The sequence below is a fragment of the Scyliorhinus torazame genome, chromosome 2 (genome assembly GCF_047496885.1).
Source record: "Scyliorhinus torazame isolate Kashiwa2021f chromosome 2, sScyTor2.1, whole genome shotgun sequence".
NCBI lineage: Eukaryota > Metazoa > Chordata > Chondrichthyes > Carcharhiniformes > Scyliorhinidae > Scyliorhinus > Scyliorhinus torazame.
The window spans coordinates 38,787,637-38,801,967 of record NC_092708.1 but is presented as its reverse complement, the minus strand read 5'-3'; the positions used below and the strand labels follow the sequence as shown (position 1 = coordinate 38,801,967).

The window sequence follows — 14,331 nt, the reverse complement described above, 5'->3', positions numbered from 1 at the left end:
GTTAGGTGGATTGGCTATGATAAATTGCCCTTGGTGTCCAAAATTGCCCTTAGTGTTGGGTGGGGTTGCTGCGTTATGGGGATAGGGTGGAAGTGTTGACCTTGGGTAGGGTGCTCTTTCCAAGAGCCGGTGCAGACTCGACAGGCCGAATGGCCTCCTTCTGCACTGTAAATTCTATGGTAATCTATGATAGAGTGGATGGGTAGGCACTCCTGCCCAGAGAGGAAGGGTCAGTCACCAGGGGGCATAGGTTTAAGGCCCATGGGGCAAAGTTAGAGGAGATGTACAAGACAGGTTTTTTTTTTTTTAAAATACAGAGGGTGAGGAGTGCCTGGAACGTGTTGCCAGGGGAGGTTGTGGAAGCAGATACACTAACTGCGTCATTCAAAAGGCATCTCAACAAATTCACGGATAGGATGGATTCCTGGAGTTCCAGGATTCAGGCCCAATGGCAGTGAAGGTATAGGGATACAGTCCAAGTCAGAATGGTGTGGGTTTGGATAGAACTTGGAGGAGATGATCTCAAGTATCAGCCACCCTTGTCCTGTTGGGTGCGGCCCATCTGGGTTGAGTGCGGCGCACAAGATATTTTGTTAACCGTTACGCATGCACAGGGTTGCTTCATTCTGCAGATTACCATGTGTTTTTTTTTTTTACTGCTGGCATGACAAGAAGTGATATGCATGTAAAAGGGCACGTGAAGTGAGGTGCGTGCCAATTACAAACAACATTAACTGAGAGCCCTGTGCTGCCTCTGCATCCAAAGAGTAAATATTTATTATGTTTTTACCATTGACATATAAATATATAAATAAATAAATTAAGCATTTTCCATAACTAGTTATGAAATATTCACCGTCTATTAAATGCATTAAATCTTATTCATGGAGTCATGGTTAGTGAACAAGCCCAATTTCAATCTTGTGTCCTAGAGATGGAGGGGGGCACTCGCGCGGTCTGCTCTCCAGCTTAGGCTGCCCATCAATGTTCTCAGTGGTAAAGGTCGCAGAGTTGGAAGATGCTGTTGAAGGCACCAATTGTTGCAGTGCATCTTGTAAACGGTACACACAGTGCCATCGTGCTGGGAGTGGAAAGGGGGAGTGTTTTTTTAAATAAATTTTTAGAGTACCCAGTTATTTTTTTGGAAAGAGTGAATGTTAAACCTGGTTGTCCCGGATGGTGTTCAGCTTTTTGAGTGTTGTTGGACCTGCACTCACCAAGGCAAGTGGAGAGTTTTCCATCAGACCCCCGACTTGTGCCTTGTAGATGATGGGCAGGCTTTCGGGAGTCAGATAGTGAGTTATTCTCACAGAATTCATAGCTTCTGGCCGGCACTTGCAGCCACCGTATTTACATGGCTGCTTCAGTTCAGTTTCTGGTCAATGATAACCCCCAGCGTATTGATGCACTGGGCAGCACGGTAGCACAGTGGCTAGCACTGTGGCTTCACAGCACCAGGGTCCCAGGTTCAATTCTCCGCTGGGTCACTGTCTGTGCGGAATCTGCACGTTCTCCCAGTGTCTGCGTGGGTTTCCTCCGGGTGTTCCGGTTTCCTCCCACAGTCCAAAGACGTGCAGGTTAGGTGGATTGGCCATGCTAAATTGCCCTATGTCCAAAAAAGTTAGGAGGGGTTATTAGGTTAGGGGGATAGGGTGGAAGTGAGAGCCCAAGTGGGTCGGTGCAGACTCGATGGACCGAATGGCCTCCTTCTGCACTGTATGTTTTATGTTGTATGATAGTGGGGAAGTAAGCACTGGTAATCCCACTAATGTTGAGGAGAGATGGTTGGGTGCTCTCTTCTTGGAGATGGTCATTGCCTGGAACTTGCTTGGTACAAGCCCGATTGGTGTCCGGAACTTGTTGCATATGGGCACAGACTGCCTCAGTATCAGAGTCATCCTGAATAGTGTGGAACATTGCACAATTAGCGAGCATCTCCACTTCTGACCTGAAGCAGATGGAGATTGTTGGGCCCATGACGTATCCCTGCAGGGGTTCCTCAGGGTAGTCCTGGGACTGAGATGCTGGAGCTCCAACAATCGCAACCATCTTCCTTTGTGCCAGGTATGACTCCAACCGGCGGAGTTTTCCCCCCGATTCTCAATGACATTTTGCTATGGTTCCTTGATGCAATACTTGGTCACATTTTGTCTCGATATCAAGAGCAGTCACTCTCATTTTTGGCATTCAGCTCTTTTGTCCATGTTTGAACCAAGGCTGTAATGAGGTCAGGAGCTGAGTGACCCTGGCGGAACCCAAACGAGCATCCGTGAGCAGGTTATTGCTGAGTAAGTGCCGTTTGATAGCACTGTTGATGACTACTTCCATCACTTTGCTGATGATGAAGAATAGACTGATAAGGCAGTAATTGGCTGGGCTGAATTTGTCCCATTTCCTGTGAACAGGACACACCCGTGCAATTTTCCACATTGCCGGGTAGAGTTCAATGTTATAGCTAGGGGCACAGCAAGTTCGGGAGCATAAGTCTTCAGTACTATTACTGCAATCGTTATGGGCCAGAGTTTAGAGAACCCCAAAGTGTATCATGAAGTTCACCTGACCCACAACTGTTAATAGATTGTGGTATGGGGAGCCGACTGCTCACTCTACAGGTATGGTACAGCAGAAATGGCACCAGTATTACAAAGAACAAAGAAATGTACAGCACAGGAACAGGCCCTTCGGCCCTCCAAGCCCGTGCCGACCATACTGCCCGACTAAACTACAATGTTCTACACTTCCTGGGTCCGTATCCTTCTATTCCCATCTAAAAAACATGGTTAGATGCCACTAAGTAGATGGCAATGCCTTAACCATTTGTGTGTTGTAAGGCCACTAGGGCCCCTTCCATCCTTATCAAGGGGAGTGCTAACCTTCTCTCCTTTCATACAACACAGTATTCTTAAAAACAAAACAATGTTTATTCTATGGACTCAAGTTAACCTTTTTAAAACAGTGAATATCTTAGCAACCATTAATTCAAAGATAACTCCCAAAGAATACAACATTAAGTAATCCTTTAAGCTGTCCTTTTAACATCCAAAAGACTTAACCTTTAAATAGAAGCACATCAGGGTTTACATTCAATACTGAAAACATTTAAATTTCTGAATTCACCAAATGATCAAGAAATAGTCCTTCATGGCAGAGAGATCAACAGTACAGCTGCTTTGGCTGACTTCAGCTGCAACACACTGAAAAGCAAAACCAAAAAGACAGACACACCCAAGTTTTTCTCAATGTGAAACTAAAAAACAGAACCAGAGCTCAGCTCTACCCACACTCTTGACATCACTGCAGTAACATGAGCAACCAAACATTTCTTAAAGGTACCTTTCTTAAACACACATTTCTTAAAGGTACACTCACATGACACAATATTGTCAGGGCCGATGGTCGTTGCAGTATCCAGTGCCTTCAGCCATTTCTTGATATCACGTGGAGGAGTAAATTATATCGGTTGAAGACTGACATCTGTGATGCTGGCAACCTCTGGAGGAGGCCAAGATGGATCACCCATTTGGCACTTCTGGCTGAAGATTGTTGAGAATGCCTCAGCCTCGCCTTTTGCAGTTTTGCCAGGCTCCCTCCATCATCGAGGATGGGATATTTGTAGAGTCTCCACCTCCAGTTAGTTGTTTAATTATCCACCACCATGCAAGGTTGGATGTAGCAGGACTGCAGAGCTTAGATCGGATGAGTTTGTTGTGGAATCGCTTAGCTCTGTCTATTACTTGCTGTTTATGCTGTTTGGCATACAAATAGTCCCATGTTGTAGCTTCAACTTGTTGACACCTCATTTTTTAGGTATGCCTGGTGTTGTTCCTAGCATGCTCTCCTGCACTCTTCATGGAACCAGGGTTGATCCCCTGGCTAGGTGGAATGGTATAGTGGGGGATATGCCAGGCCATGAAGTTGCAGATGGTGGTTGAGTATAATTCTGTTGCTGTTGGCCCACAACGCCTCACAGATGCCCAGTCGAGTTGCTAGATCTGTTCGAAGATTACCCCATTCATGGGCAGCACAGTGGCTCAGTGGTTAGCACTGCTGCCACACAGAACTGGGGACCCGGGTTCAACCCCTGGAACCTGTCCATTTGGTGTTTGCACATTTTTCCCGTGTCTGCGTGGCTCTCACCCCCACAACCCAAAACGATGCGCATGTTAGGTGGATTGGCCACTCTAAATTGCCCCTTAATTGGGAAAAACAAAGCAGGGACTCCAAATTTTTTTTTTTTTTTAAAAAGACATTTGTGCCACACATCACGATGGAGGGTATCTTCACTGTGAAGGCGGGACTTTGTTTCCACAAGGACTATACAGTGGTCACTTCTAACAATACTGTCAGAGATGCATCTGCAGTAGGCAGGTTGGTGAGGATGAGATCAAGTAGGATTTTCTCTCTTGTTGGTTCCCTCACCACCTGTAGTGCCAGTCTGGCAGACATGTCCTTTATGACCCAGCCACCTCAGTCTGTGGTGGTACTACCGAGCCGCTCTGGGTGATGGACATTGAAGACCCCACCCGGAGTATATTCTGCACCCTCACCACCCTCAGTGCTTCCTCCAAGTGGTGTTCAACATGGAGGAATACGGATTCAACAGCTGATGGTGGACGATGTGTGTTAATCAGCAGGAGCTCTCCTTGCCCATATTTAACCTGAAGCCATGAGATTTCATGGGGTTCAGAGTCGATGTTGAGGACTCCCAGGGCAATATCTTCCCGACTATATATCACCGTGCCGCCACCTCTACTGGGTCTGAGACAGGACATACCCAGGAATGGTGATAGTGGTGTCTGGAACATTGTCTGTAAGGTATGATTCTGAGAGAATGACTATGTCAGGCTGTTGCTTGACTAGTCTGTGAGACAGGTCTCCCAACATTTTGACACAAGCCCCCAGATGCTAGTAAGGAGGACTTTGCAGGTTCAACATGGTTGGGTTTGCCGTTGCAGGTTCCAGTGCCTGGATCAATGCAGGGTGTTTCTTACAGCAGTTAACTATAACTGAGTGGTTTAAAAGGCCATTGCAGAGGGCATTCAAAAGTCAACCACATTACTGTGAGTCTGGAGTCACATGTAGGCCAGGCAAGGATTGCAGATTTCCTTCCCGAAAGTGAACCAGATGGGATTTTTATGACAATCTACAATGATTTTGTGGTTGCCATCACACTTTTAATTCCAGATATTTTATTGAGTTTAAATTGGATTTGAACCTCGGTCCCCAGATCATTACCCTGGGTCTCTGGATTACTCGTCGAGCGACAATGCCATTAAGCCAACACCTCCCCACGAACGGATCATCCCAGTCAATCTTGGCGAAGATTGTTGCAAATACTTGAAACTTATAAAAAGCCTAGAGTACCCAATTCAATTCCCCCCCCCCCCCAATTAAGGGGCAATTTAGCGTGGCCAATACACCTACCCTTCACATCTTTTGGGTTGTGGGGGGTGAGACCCACGCACACAGGGAGAATGTGCAAAGTCCACACAGTGACCAAACCCAGGTCCTCTGTGCCCTGAGGCAGAAGCGCTAACCACTGCACCACTGTGCTGCCCTATACTTTAGGCTTTTCTCTTTTCTACTATATGGCCTCCTCATCAGAGGATGCTGATATTGGAGTTGTTTAATTGTCCACCACCATTCACAACTGGATGTGGCAGGACTAGAGAGCTTAGATCAGATGTATTGACTGTGGGATCACTTAGCTCTGTCTATCGCATGCTGCTTTTGCAGTTTAGCCTGCAAGTAGCCCTATGTTGTAGCTTCACCAAGTTGACACCTCATTTTTGGTATGCCTGGTGCTGCTCCTGCACTCCTCGCTAAAATCTTCACTAGCTACCTTCATCGAGCCTTTGAAGAAATCCTTTCGGAAAGCCAGTGTCACTTCCAATCAAACCACGGAACAGCAGGCAAGATTTTCACTGCTCAGCAACTTCCAGGAGCAACATCAACCACTCTGCATGGCCTTATCAATCTGGTAGTTAATCAGGAAATGCTACAAAGATCCTGTCGAAGGTCGGCTGTCCAGAGAACTTCAACATCCTGTACACATCAACAATCTGTCCTGGTCCACCCACGTCGACACTATCACCTTTGGTGGATTTGTCCTAGAAATGTGACAGAACATACCTTAGGGTGGTGATGGTGGTCTGGAACATTGTACAGTATGATTCTGCGAGTATGATTCCAGGCTGTTGCTCTGCTAGTCTGTGGGACAACACTCCCAATATCGGCACAACTCCCAGATGTTAACAGGGAAGACTTGGCAGGGCCAACAGCGCTCAGTTTGCCATTGTAGTCAGTGGTGCCAGGGTCGATGCTGGATGATGTGCTCCAGTTTTATTCCTTTTTGTAGACTTGCTAGATACAACTGACTGGCTTGCTAAGCATTTCGGAGCACAGTTCAGAGTCTACTACATTGCTGTGGGTCTGGAATTACACGTAGGCCAGACATGATAACGACTGCAGATTTTCTTCCCTAAAAAGAACATTAGTAAACCCAATGGGTTTTTACAACATTCGACAATGGTTTCGTGGCCATGATCACCGACACCAGCTTTTTAAAAAAATTCAGATTTATTAACTGAATTTAAATTTTATCACATGCCATGGTGGAATTCGAATCCTGGATTACTAGTCTGGTGCTATTATTAGTACTAACAAAGGATTGTGTTCCGCTTGGTGACACCACCCCAATGGAACAAAGCAATATCCTAAATTACTGTTACTTTCAGCTCGTTTTACGTCAAGAGATTTATACCGACAAAACTGATGTGGTTTGTTGTGGCAAGAGTTCCACTGAATTCCATGTCATTATGCAACACAAAATTCTTTTTTAAATCATATTTTATTACAAACATGTATCAAAGCAGGTTCCAGCAAATAAACATCCTGGGAAACATACTTCCCAACAATCAATTATACAATCTGTACAGATTTTTCCCCTTTTTAACCCACCTCCCCTACCCCCTCGACGAATAGCTCCTCAAACACAGTCACAAACATCCTCCATGTGTTCTCAAACTCCTCTGCTGAGCCCCTTAAGTCATACTTTATCTTCTCTAACCGCAGGAAGTAGTACAGGTCACCCAACCATGCCACTACCCCCAGTGGCGATGCCGACCATCACTCCAGCAAAATCCACCGCCGTGCAATCAGAGAGGCGAAGGCCACAGCATCGGCCTTCCTCCTCTCCATGAGCTCCGGCTTCTCTGAAACCCCAAATATCGCTACCAAAAGGTCCGGGTCCACCTCCTCCTCCACTATCCTGGCTAAAACGGCGAACACTCCCGCCTAGAATCCACAACATGATTAATGCTGAATCAAATCCCCTCAATGGTTCAAAGTTTTAGGTCATTCTCACTAGCTTTTTCTTTGCTAAAGCATACACAGTGACAACAGTGTTTCCGTGTGAATCAACACTTCAAATACATTTCGCAACTTGTATCTTTTCTTTAAAATTTATGAAGATAATTGGTTTTCATAAATTATACTTTCAACATTTGACATTTTTATTTTTAAAATTTCAGTTTTACTTACTTATTCAGAATATTCTGGTTTTCCAGACAAATATGACATCCACAAATTTTAAATCTTAAATATTGTCATTAAAGCCTACATTATAAATAATGTAAGCACAAGCCCCAGAACCAATCCCTGTAATCACAGCTACCTAATTAGAACAGCCATTGATAACTATAATCTATTTCTTGTCCAGACATTGCTATCTAAACTACAACTTCCATTTATTTCCAGAACCTTTGAATTAAGTTCTTTGTAAAGGAATCTCATTACACTCCTGGTTTAGAATACATCTGATAGCAACCACAAAGTATTCTGGATCAGATTTTGGTAGCTGACACAATTTAGGCCACACCAACAAAATTACAGCTGTTTCTCTTAAAATCTACTTGAACTATTTCCATTACGAAAGGTTTAGATTTTTAAAATATTCCAACACCAGGAAACCTCATGATCAGTTATTACAATGAATTGCTGCCAAAATAATTCTTCCTCTCTGCAGTTCATGAAAAGCTGACTATGATTTTTAAACTATCATCCCATGGTATCAGCCTACGAAGACAAATTAATGTTCAACATTGTTCAACAGTAAATTGCCAACTTAGCTCACCACTTCTTCCTGCACATGTTTCTTAAGGGCGGACCAAATAATCATCTTTTCAGCTCTGTTTGTACTTGTCCTCAACTTGAAAATTTTTTGAAATCATGCTCACATATTATAGCACAAAGTTCAATTTCCATACATACCACGCAAAATGACATGAATCATTGACAAAAATTCATCACTGAAGTCAATGATGGAGCTGCAAGTTAGATTGGCAGGTGATACTTTTAAAATCTGACCATGGTACTGCAATTGCAACATTTCTTACCATTTTAGTACATGTTATTGTATACATGCACATGAAATGATTTCTGAAGTGTGTTACAGTACTTTACACTACATTACAGTATTTGTGACCGCTGAGCTCATGGGGTAGCACTCAACTCGATCAGAATGGTGCGGGTTCAAGTCGCAGTCCAAAGGCTTGTACACAAAAACGTAGACTGACATTAAAGTGTACCACTGAGGGAATGCTGGCCCATCGGAGTCGCAACCTTTCAGAGGAGACATTATATCCAGGCCATGGCTACACTCAGGTGGAGTGTAGATATCATTTGGCATAAAATATCATTTGGCATCATCACAAAAGGTAGGTAAGTTATCACCGTTGCCCTGCTGGTATCAATCAATAAAAATACATCATTTGTCAATATTAAACATTGCTGTACATTTCCAATGACAACAATTCAAATGCACTTCATTGGATTAAAAGCACTTTAGGATGTCCTGAGGTCATGAAAAGCCCTATACAAATGCAAGTCTTGTTCCCTTTTACTTCTTCACCCTCATCAACAATCTTCCACAATTTAAACAACAGGCATTTCGACTCTCAAAAATGTCACTCTCCAACTACCAAAAGGTACAAAGGCCAGGGTATGAATTTCCCTTTTTTCGTCTCCTGTGCATGATAATTTAATAGGGTGTGAAAATACATTGGCAGTGGCTCACAAGTACTGTCATTTCATAGAATTTACAGTGCAGAAGGAGGCCATTCGGCCCATCGAGTCTGCACTGGCTCTTAGAAAGAGCACTCTACCCAAGCCCACACCTCCACCCTATCCCCATTACCCAGTAACCCCACCTACCCCCATTACCCAGTAACCCCACCCAACACGAAGGGCAATTTTGGACACGAAGGACAATTTAGCATAGCCAATCCACCTAACCCGCACTTCTTTGGACTGTGGGAGGAAACCGGAGCACCCGGAGGTAACCCACGCACACACGGGGAGAACGTGCAGACTCCACACAGACAGTGACCCAAGCCAGGAATTGAACCTGGGACCCTGGACCTGTGAAGCAATTGTACTAACCACAATGCTACCGTGCTGCCTCTAACACTAGCATTGTTCTTACCTTTTACATTTCCATGACATGCCATACAAGGCACATTCTGCGGTTAAAAGCTTGTGAGTAATGCTCAAAACAATGATCAAATTAGCTGCTTTAGCAAAAATTCAGAAATAAAGGGTTCAGTATTATGTCCTCCCTCAAATAGAATATTTGTGCCCCTTGCAAACCTTCAGAAAATTGCTTTTTAATGTCATCTATGGCAATCTATTTTTTTTTAAAAAGTTCATCAAGGTGAAGGATCAGTGCTGGGGAAGAGGTGTGCACAGTGCAGCCAGTCAGTTCACTCATCTTTGCTCCAACGATATAGTTGAATTTCAGTTTAGAGTGTTGCTTCCACTCCAATCAATTTGCGCTGTTGTGGGCATATCTTTTTATTAAAACAGTTAAAAATATGTATACGGCCAAACGGTACTAACATAATTGCGTTGGGGAAACAGGGTACCTTCCCCTCAGTACCAACGTACGGGGAGGGGTAATAGGATACTCTGATTAATAAAACAATTCACAACACAGTTGTACAAAAAACAAACGGTACAAGCACTAAACTTTGCGCTGGAGACACCAGATACCCTCGCCTCTGTATCAACAGAAGGGAAATGAAAGGGGGATGGTGGGGAGACAGGGGAAAGGAGGGTAGTGGGGAGGGAGGGAGTCAGGGTGTTGCTGGAGGGGGGCCCAACAGGATACTGCCTGAACTATCTACGGAGGCAGAAAAACAAAAGGCCCTTCAATTATGATGTGCCCGATTCCGCGAGCAGCCCCAGAGGAGGTGAGGGGCAACAGTGTTGTGCATGAGTGAGCCCTGCCCCCCACTGCAGAGAGCCTCATGTTTTAAGATGTTATTCTATACCAATTTGGAATAAAATTGAGGCTCATTGCACACAGGGCTCAGAGAGAGAATATACTTTCATCTCATTGGTTCTGACTGGATTAGACTCAGGTAAAACATAAGAGGTGAACCTGCCATCCAATCTTCCTGAAATTCTTTTGCATACTCACAAGTATCCATTTCCCCTTGCTTTCATTTGACCTATCACCAATATTTGTTTTGTCAATTCTGTTTCTGCTTCCACTCTTCTGTGCTTTGCATGAGGCAAATCAGGTTTCCTTGGATTTAAATTGCAATAATCAGGAGCTACAAATCTACATACTAAACCTTATGTTGGAAGCTTGTGAAGCATAAAGTCACAGTAACTATACCAGCCTTGGACTGACACCAGTTTTAATTTTCAGCACCGTACTATTCTTGACCCCCTTTGATTTCCAATTATTTGGATGAGGGAGGAAAAGAGGAAGATGAGTAAAGAAGCCCATTGGTGAGAAATTTGTACCATGATTTGGAGGGAGTCACACCATATAGTAATATGAAAATGTCTGAAATTGGTGCCCCGATTCAAAATACATCAATGACATTTTAAACAGGAAACAAAAAAATATATTTTTCATGATTTAATCAGAGGCCTCAAGGTCAACAGCAAAAAAAAAAAAATCAAATCTGCTCGGCAAAAAGAGAAGTCAACAAGAAATATTAGGACAATTACCATCTCTAGTCTTCACTCTCCTACCTGGTTCAATTATATTCCTAAAACCTTCAACCAGCTCAAGTTTTGCTCATTACCATTACGTCAGGCAGCAATACTGCTAGTCTGTATTTCTCCTGCTATCAGTCACTGGTCCTTTATCGATGTTCAAAAAAAAAATTAAACTCCACAAGCCTTAATTTGCAAAAAAGCATCTTTAACCTCACTTTCCACTTTTGAGGAGCATCTACCCTCATCTCAACGTTTCATTCAAAAACACAATCACTTTCATTCATACAAATTCAAGTGCCCATGTTTATCCCTCAGCTTCAGTCTTTCCAAATCTGGGGCTCTATAGTATCCATGTACATTTAATTATACACCATTTCTGTTTTGCATTTTGCTCTCTCTCCCCCAACAACATCCCCCCCCCACCTTGCAGGCTCTGAATACGGCAATATTATTGAATCAATTGTAAGTATACCTCTCAGTTCATATGCTTCCAGTTTCCTTCCTTAGCTTTTCTCTATTGCAATGTTCAAGTTTGTACAGTACATAAGCTAGCTCGCGCTCGGAACTGCACACAGCAACATCTCTCTCGCCTGTTACATATCCCTTCCCCCATGGCTCGTGTGTAGCTTTTTCTCTGTACTAGCAATTTCTGCCAGTACCTCCCACTCATTCATACATTTCCAATCGCTTCTCTCCCTAATAATCCCACTGCTGCCATCAGAACTACACTGCCAAATATAGCCTCTCCATTTTCCTTGACAGTGGTCCTTAATGATTTAAAAATGCAGAAATGTTCTCGTTTCCTGCTCCACACACTATCGACTTTACTGCGTCAGTTTCACTGCTGTTGATATAGCCACACCATCTAATCTTTCATTCATCCATTCTAGAATTATTGTTGCACGTTCTCCGCTCCAGTGATGTCACTATGTTCAATTTTCTCATGCACTTATTTCCAGTCGTTTGAACAAACCATTTATTCTGCAGTTTTCCTCTACAACTAATGTCATAATACATCATCACTCTCTTCCATACCTACACAGTTGTTATCCAGTGCGTTACAGGTTCTGGAGCACACTACAGGTCTTTTCCAACTGCACCACCCTCTCTCTCTCCTGTTGGGAGCCAAGTGTCACTCAGATGCATCATTTTACATTTTCCTTCCTATTTTTACATCACTTATTAGAAAAATTGCATTTCAATGTTACATTCCTCCCACCCCCATCAAACCATAAACTGTGCTATCCTCCACTGCACCACTGCTGTATCAACATGATCTCATTCACTGATTTTGTATTCAAGTCTTCAGTTCTCTCCCTGGACTAACAATACTGCAACATATTCAATACGCCTGAACATGTACAACAATATGTAATGCACGCGCTTTCTTAAAGAGAAAATGAAATATTGGCAAATGTGATCCATTATCTCCACACAGCACCATTAACCCTTTACAGTACTTATAACGCATACCATTTCTCTCCTTAATTGCAAAACACGTTTCAGCTGATAACACGGTCGGTAACTCACTTGCCTTCTCTCCTCACCAAGCATGCAGTTACATTGCTAGTTAAGGTTGCACTCTTGTACGCCAACCCCTCCCCCTACGGACCCGAACAGCGCCCGCACGCTCCCTGGGGCCGTAGAGCCCCCGCGCACTCCCCCTAGCACCGTGCGGCATCCGCGCGCTCCACTCCTGGGCCCCTGCCGCATCCGCGCGCTCCACTCCTGGGCCCCTGCACTCCCCCCGGAACCGTGCGGTCCCAAGGGCCCCTGGCTCCGCCCCTCCCGCTGGGCCCTTGCCCCGTGGGCCCGAACGCTCCCCTGGCTCCGCCCTCTGGGCCCGTGCACTCCCCCCGGAACTGTGCGGTCCCAAGGGCCCCGCCCCTCCACCTGTGCTCGTGTGATCCCCTGGCTCCGCCCCTCCCACTAAGCCCGAGCGGTCCCTTGGCCCCTCCCACTAAGCCCGTGCGGTCCCTTGGCCCCTCCCACTAAGCCCGTGCGGTCCCTTGGCCCCTCCCCTCCCCCTGGGTCCGTGCGGTCCCTTGGCTCCGCTCCTCCCACTGGGCCCGTGCGGTCTCCTGGCTCCGCCCCTCCCCGGGCCCATGCGGTCCCTTGGCTCCGCTCCTCCCCACGGGCCCCGACTCCGCCCCTCCCACTGGGCCCGTGCGTGCCCCTGGCTCCGCCCCTCCCCCAGGGTCAACGCAGAGCCCGCGCGCTCCTTTTAGCTCCGCCCCCTGGGCCCGTTTGGTCCCCAGGGCTCCGCCCCTCCCCCTTGGCCCGTGCAGTGCCCGCGCGCTCCCCACGCCCCTCCCCCCCCCGGGCCCGTGCAGCGCCCGCGCGCTCCCCCCATGGCCCGTGCAGTGCCCGCGCGCTCCCCCCATGGCCCGTGCAGTGCCCGCGCTCTCCTCCCCCCCCCCCCCAAGCGGCTCCTGCTCGCGCTTCTCTCCCCCCACCCTGCGAACCGTTGGAATGAGAAAACCGTTGCCTTCCCCCATTCCAGATACCTGGTTGCTTCCTCTCCCACACTCCGTCCGTTCTTCCTCCTCCCGACTCCTTTTCACTTTTACATCATGGCTCCCGGTCAGTCGGTTAGTTGAGAGGAGGAGGGAGTGCGGGAGGGGAAAGGGAGGCCGAGGGGTGGTGGTTGGGGGTGGGGTAAGGAGGGCAGGGAGGCAATTACAGAGTAGCTCCGCTTCCACTCGGGTTCAACTTGGTGTCGATTCTCGGCCTGAACGATTTAAACGCCACTCACTGCAAAGCTCCAGCCAAAAGAAATGTTTTCCCCCGCCGTAGGGCGCATGCGCGCGCCTTGTCCTGCCGAGATTGTCCCGGCGGCAAGGCGCATGCGTGCGCCTTGAGCAGCTGTGCCGTAGTGGTCATGCGCGCTGGGTTTTCCCAGCGACAGGGCGCATGCGGAACGGTTCCCGTTCCCCCCTCCGGGCTGCGTGCGAGCACGTGATCTTCATCTGCAGCCACGTGCAGCCAGTTGATTGGGCCCATGCACAAGTCTACTATCCCTGGACCTGGCCTTGAGACCCAGAACCACACATTTGACACAGCACAGAAGGAGGGCATTCAGCCAGTCGGGGCTGCACCAACTTTGCCAATGCATGACTCACCAAGTGCCATTCCCCGCCTTCTTGCTGTTGCCATCTTTCCTATTCAGATATTATTACAATTCCCTCTTGTTTGCTTCAATTGAACCTGCCTCCTCCAAACCATCAGGCAGCACATTTCAGATCTTAGCAACTCGCTGCGTGAAATGTTGCTTTTTTTTGCAATTACCATAAATTTGTGCTCTTTTATTCTCAATGC

The 14,331-nt window shown here is 46.3% G+C and overlaps 1 protein-coding gene and 1 non-coding gene across 7 annotated transcripts in view; both read right to left on the bottom strand.

The window, feature by feature from the left end:
* ptpn4a (protein tyrosine phosphatase non-receptor type 4a) overlaps positions 1 to 13,812 on the bottom strand; it is a 428,661-nt gene extending 414,849 nt beyond the window's left edge. For 5 of the 6 annotated variants that reach the window (XM_072470160.1, XM_072470166.1, XM_072470164.1 and 2 more), the window contains exon 1: positions 13,521 to 13,812. The gene's annotated coding sequence lies outside the window, so the exon portion shown is untranslated. The remainder of the gene's footprint in view (positions 1 to 13,520) is intronic. The other variant, XM_072470170.1, reaches the window with a different exon arrangement.
* Positions 2,769 to 2,895, bottom strand: LOC140408138 (U6atac minor spliceosomal RNA). The gene has a single exon (XR_011940055.1). It is a non-coding gene; the product is annotated as a U6atac minor spliceosomal RNA (small nuclear RNA).
* Positions 13,813 to 14,331: the final 519 nt, after the last annotated feature.